Source organism: Gossypium hirsutum, chromosome A13, assembly GCF_007990345.1.
Source record: "Gossypium hirsutum isolate 1008001.06 chromosome A13, Gossypium_hirsutum_v2.1, whole genome shotgun sequence".
Taxonomy (NCBI): Eukaryota; Viridiplantae; Streptophyta; class Magnoliopsida; order Malvales; family Malvaceae; genus Gossypium; species Gossypium hirsutum.
The window spans coordinates 14,757,742-14,763,796 of record NC_053436.1 but is presented as its reverse complement, the minus strand read 5'-3'; the positions used below and the strand labels follow the sequence as shown (position 1 = coordinate 14,763,796).

The 6,055-nt window shown below is 36.8% G+C and overlaps 1 non-coding gene across 1 annotated transcript; it reads left to right on the top strand.

The window, feature by feature from the left end:
• The first annotated feature begins 4,555 nt into the window (after positions 1–4,555).
• LOC121212779 (small nucleolar RNA R71) lies at positions 4,556–4,662 on the top strand. Its single transcript, XR_005908153.1, has one exon. It is a non-coding gene; the product is annotated as a small nucleolar RNA R71 (small nucleolar RNA).
• Positions 4,663–6,055: the final 1,393 nt, after the last annotated feature.

The following is a 6,055-nucleotide window of genomic DNA, read 5'->3' as shown; positions in this document are numbered from 1 at the left end:
CTTTGAAAGTATTGTGTGATGGGTGACTTACCTCTATTGTGCCATATGGAAGAACAGATTGAATTATGAAAGGTCCTGACCATCGTGATTTAAGTTTCCCAGGAAACAATTTGAGTCTTGAGTTGTATAGGAGGACAAGATCTCCAACTTCAAATTGTTTTCGTTGCTTTAAACGAGTGTCATGGCGCCGCTTTGTTGCTTCCTTGTATAGGTGTTAGTTTTCGTATGCATTGGCTCGCCACTCATCAAGTTCGTTTAGCTGCATCAACCTATTTTTTCCTACAAGTTCGGGATCAAGGTTTAAAAATTTAATAGCCCAAAAAGCTTTATGCTCTAGTTCGAATGGTAAATGACAACTTTTTCCATAAATAAGTCTGTAAGGTGATGTCCCTATGAGGGTCTTAAGAGCAAGTCTGTAAGCCCATAAGGCATCATCTACTTTTATTGCCCAATCTTTTCTGTTTGACTCTACTGTTTTTTCAAGGATCCGTTTGATTTCTCGGTTTGCTACTTCAACTTGTCCATTAGTTTGAGGATGGTATGGGGTGGCTATTCTATGATGAACTCCATATTTCTTAAGAGTTTTTTCAAATTGGGTATTACAAAACTGAGTGCCCCTATCACTGATAATTGCTTTAGGTGTTATGAATCTCGAGAAGAGTTTCTTAAGGAAACGTACTACCACTCTAGCATCATTAGTAGGTCTCGCTTGGGCTTCCACCCATTTGGACATATAATCAACTGTTACTAAGATCTATTTATTCCCAAATGAACTGAGGAATGGGCCCATGAAATCGATACCCCAAATGTCAAATATTTCACATGAAAGTATATAGTTTTGAGGCATTTCATCATGTTTAGATATGTTACCTGTCTGTTAGCATTTGTCACATGAAGTAACGTACCTGTTAGCATCTTTGAATAACGAGGTCCAGTAAAAACCTGATTCAAGTATTTTATATGCGGCCTTAATTCCATTATAGTGTCCTCTAGTTGGCCCTGAGTGGCAATGTTCCAGTATTTTTTATATTTCTGATCTTGTAACGCATCTTTTAATGACTTGATCTGCACATCTGCGAAAAAGAAAGGGGTCGTCCCAAAAGTAGTTTTTCACATCATTAAAGAATCTCTTCTTTTGCTGGTGTGTTAACCCTTTTGGGATAATGTTAACGGCTAAAAATTCGCGATGTCTGTAAACCAAGGTACCTCAGAGTTATATATAGTGAAAAATTGTTCTTCTGGAAACGAATCATTTATTTCAACTTCATCTAGTTCTTTGGTATTGGAGTTCTCAAGCTTGGACAGATGATCAGCCGCGAGATTTTCAGCTCCTTTCTTATCCTGAATTTCCAAGTCAAATTCCTGCAACAGGAGAATCCATCGAATAAGTCGAGGTTTTGCATCAGTTTTAGTTAAAAGGTAGCGAAGGGCGAAATGATCAGTGTAAACAACAACTTTAGACAATATGAGATATGATCGAAATTTATCAAAAGCAAAAATCACAGCTAGCAATTCTTTTTCAGTAATAGTATAATTCTCTTGTGTAGCTGTCAAAGTTTTGCTAGCATAATAGATAGGTTGAAAATGCTTGTCTCTTCGCTGCCCCAATACTGCACCTACTACAAAATCACTCGCATCACACATTAATTCAAATGGTAAGTTCCAATCAAGTGCAATTATGATTAGAGCATTAATTAATTTTTCCTTTAAAGTATTAAATGCTTCTAAACACTCCTGATTGAAATTAAAAGGTATATCTTTTTCTAGCAATTTAGTCAAAGGCTTAGCTATTTTAGAAAAATCCTTAATAAATCTTCTATAAAAACCAGCATGTTCTAAAAAGCTTCTAATAGCCTTAACTGAACTAGGAGCGGGTAATTTTTCGATTATTTTTATTTTAGATTTGTCCACTTCAATCCCTTTACTAGAAATTTTATGCCCTAGTACAATACCTTCTTGAACCATGAAGTGACAATTCTCCCAGTTAAGCACAAGGTTCGTTTCCTCACATCTTATTAAAACTCGTTTTAAATTTTTAAGGCAAAGATGGAAAGAGTTACCGAATACAGAGAAATCATCTATAAATACTTCCATGATATCTTCCATGAGATCGTCAAAGATGGCCATCATACAACGTTGAAAAGTGGCGGGAGCATTACATAATCCAAAAGACATTCTACAATAAGCGAACGTACCATATGGGCATGTGAATGTCATCTTTTCTTGATCTTCAAGAGCTATTGGGATTTGGAAGTAGCTACAGAGTCCATCTAAAAAATAGTAGTACATGTGCTCGGATAATCTTTCCAACATTTGGTCAATGAATGGCAAAGGGAAGTGATCTTTTCTTGTGGCATCATTCAGTTTCCTGTAGTCAATGCAAACTCTCCATCCTGTGACTGTCCTTGTTGGGATTAATTCATTCTTCTCGTTGGTTACAACCGTCATGCCTCCTTTCTTAGGGACAACCTGCACTGGACTTACCCAAGAACTGTCAGAAATAGGATAAATAATTCCAGCATCTAGAAGTTTAATTACCTCGGCTTTAACAACTTCCTTCATGTTGGGGTTCAGTCGTCTTTGAGCTTGCACACACGATTTGTATTCATCTTCCATCAAAATTTTGTGGGTGCAAAAAGAAGGGCTGATTCCTTTAATGTCAGAAATTTTCCAAGCTATGGCCTTTTTATGTTCTTTTAATACTTGGATTAATTCCTCTTTCTCCTTGGGTTGCAAGTTAGAAGCAATAATAACTGGTAATGTAGAATTATTTCCAAGGAATGCGTATTCCAAGTGGTTTGGTAATTGTTTAAGTTCCAGTTTGGGAGGCTCTTCAATAGAGGATTTTTGCTTAAGTTCATCGTTTATCTTAATGCCCTCATATTCTACATGTCTTGAAGAATGCTCATTAGGTTCATCATCTGTCTCCTCTTCTTGAGCTAGATACAGTTCTGTCGTGTCTTTCTATATAATTTCCTAAAAAGAGTCTTGAGTAGTATGATCAATAGAGTCAATAAAATAACATGAATCATCCTGCTCCCTAGAAAACTTCATAGCATCATAAATTTTAAAGATAATCTCCTCGTTACCTACTTTAAGCACAAATTTACCGGTACCCACATCGATTACAGCCCTAGCAGTGGCTAAAAATGGGCTCCCTAAAATTAAGGGCACTTCCACATCTTCGTCCATGTCAAGCACAACAAAGTCAACAGGAAATATAAATTTATCTATTTTCACAAGTACGTCTTCTATAATGCCCCTAGGATATTTAACAGATCTATCGGCTAATTGAATACTCATCCTAGTCTGTTTGGGTTTCCCAAGACCTAATTGTTTGAACATTTTGTAGGGCATGACGTTAATACTAGCCCCTAAATCAGCTAATGCATTATTAACATATAAACTACCAGTTAACCAAGGAATCGTAAAACTCCCTAGATCTTTTAGTTTGTTGGCTAGTTCATTCTGTAGAACAGCTGAGCAAACTGCGTTTAGCTCTACATGCGACGCCTCGTTCAACTTCAGCTTATTTGCTAAAAGCTCCTTTAAAAATTTCATTGCTTTTGGCATCTATAATAGAGCTTCAATAAACTGTAAGTTAATATTTAATTTTTTTAAGAGTTTAAGGAATTCACCAAATTATTCATCTGAGCGGTCTTTCCTTGTCGCGTTGGGGTATGGCACATAAGGTTTATATTCAACATTCACTAATTTGTTTTTATTATGACCTACCTCACCTTGACCTCTGCTCACCACAGTTTCTTACCTCGGTTCTGGCTCAGGCTCAACGAATCCTTCTTCATCTTAAACATTAATCGCATTGTGTTGTTCCCTTGGGTTGGGTTCAGTATTACTTGGCAAGCTACCTTGTGGTTGCTCGGAGATTAGTTGGGAAAGCTGGCCTATCTGAGTTTTGTGCCCTTGGATCGATGCTTGTTGGTTTTTAAGTGCTGTCTCGATGTTATAAAAACGAGTTTTTGACACCGAGATAAATTTAGATAGCATCTCTTCAAGGTTCAGTTTCTTTTCCTGTTGATAAGGTGGTTGTTGAAAACCCGGAGGATGTTGTGGTTTTGGATTTCCTTGACCGCCCCACGAGAAATTGGGATGGTTCCTCCGACCTACATCATAAGTGTTACTATATGGGTTATTTTGGGATCTAGAGTTATTATTACCCATATATTGAATTTGTTCCTCCTCGATGCTAGAGTTGAAGGGTTGATACTCTGTGCATGCTCCTCCTCCATTCGTCTCGCACCTCATTATTGGATGTACCTGAGTAGAACCAAGTAAACAATCAATCTTTTTATTTAGAAGTTCTACCTGATTTGACAGCATAGTAACTGAATCGATGTTATAAACACCTGCTGTTTTAGTTGGCTTAGTCCTCATGACTTGCCACTGATAGTTATTCAGTGACATCTCTTCAATAAACTCATAAGCATTTCCAAGTGTTTTATTATTGATGGTTCCGCCAGCAGCTGCGTCAACCATTTGTCGAGTCGAAGGATTCAGGCCATTATGAAATGTTTGAACCTATAGCCAAAGCGGTAACCCATGGTAAGGGCACATTCTCAGTAAGTCCTTGTATCTCTCCCATGCATCGTAAAGAGTTTCTAAGTCCATCTGCACAAATGAAGAGATATCATTACGTAATTTAGCCATTTTAGCCGACAGAAAATATTTTAATAGAAATTTTTCGGTCATTTGTTCCCAAGTAGTAATTGACCCTCGTGGTAACGAGTTCAACCACTGTTTAGCTTTGTTCTGTAATGAAAAAGGGAATAACTGAAGATGAATGGCATCGTCAGAAACACCATTAATTTTAAATGTATCGTAGAATTCCAGGAAATTTGCCAAGTGAGTGTTCGGATCCTCATCCTGCAAACCATCAAACTAAATAAATTGTTGTATCATTTGAATAGTGTTAGGTTTTAGTTCAAAATTATTTGCAGTAATAGCAGACCTACTATACTTGACTCAGTTCCTGTTAAAGTAGGTTTAGCATAATCATATATAGTACGAGGAGTAGGATTCTGATTTGCTAGTTCAACGTGTATCGCAAGAGGTAACTGATTGTCTTGGTTTTCATCCATCTCTTTGGTTGGGGTTTGAGTATCGTCCTCTTGCTCGCTCTCTGTGTATCTTAAGCTGCACCTTATTTCACTTCGATTTCTGCGAACTATGCGATCGATTTCTTCGTCAAAAAGTAGTGATCCTGACGGGTTTCTTCTAGTCATTAACTATATAAACCTACCAAGAGAAAGAAAAAGTAAATTAATAAATAATAATAAAAATTAAATTAAAATTAAATTGCAAGAAAAATAAATGGCTAAAATAATAAAAATTGAGCGTTCCTAATACCTTAGTTCCCCGGCAACGGCGCCAAAAACTTGATCACGATTTTCGTGTGATAGGTTTTAAATATTTATAAAGAATCATTCTTGGAACTAACTATTATCACGATGTAGGCAAGTGTACCTATCGAACAGTAGTATAGTTTTAGCAAGACCAGATTGTCGAACACAAAGGAACTAAAAGTACTAGTAATGAATGTCTTTTTATTATCTAGCCTAAGAATAAGGGGGTTTTTTTTAACTAACTAATTAATTAAACTAAGAATTCACAGAAAGTAGAATTGGGGATTACTTTTGGAAAATGATTGAATTAAGACAATACCTAAGGAAAAATCCACCTAGACTTTACTTGTTATTCTGGCTCCGAATCGGACGATTTATTCATTTAACTTATCCCGTAGAGATCCCTAACTTATCCCGGACCACCCATCCCGGGACTAATAACGTCTAATCCCTAGATTGAACAATTGAGACTTTTCTCTAATTAACACCCTAGGGTTGCACTAACTCGATCTATGGATCCCCTTTTTAGGTTTCACCCTAATTTGGCAAAATCTTGTCACCCTATGTCTAGGCGTACAATCAGCTCTGCTTAATTATGACAAAAGTACTCTTAGACAGGGTCTATTCCTCCTCTGAACAAGAGCTTATCTTGAATTAGTATCCTGGGATATCAAAACAAGAATTAAGAATGC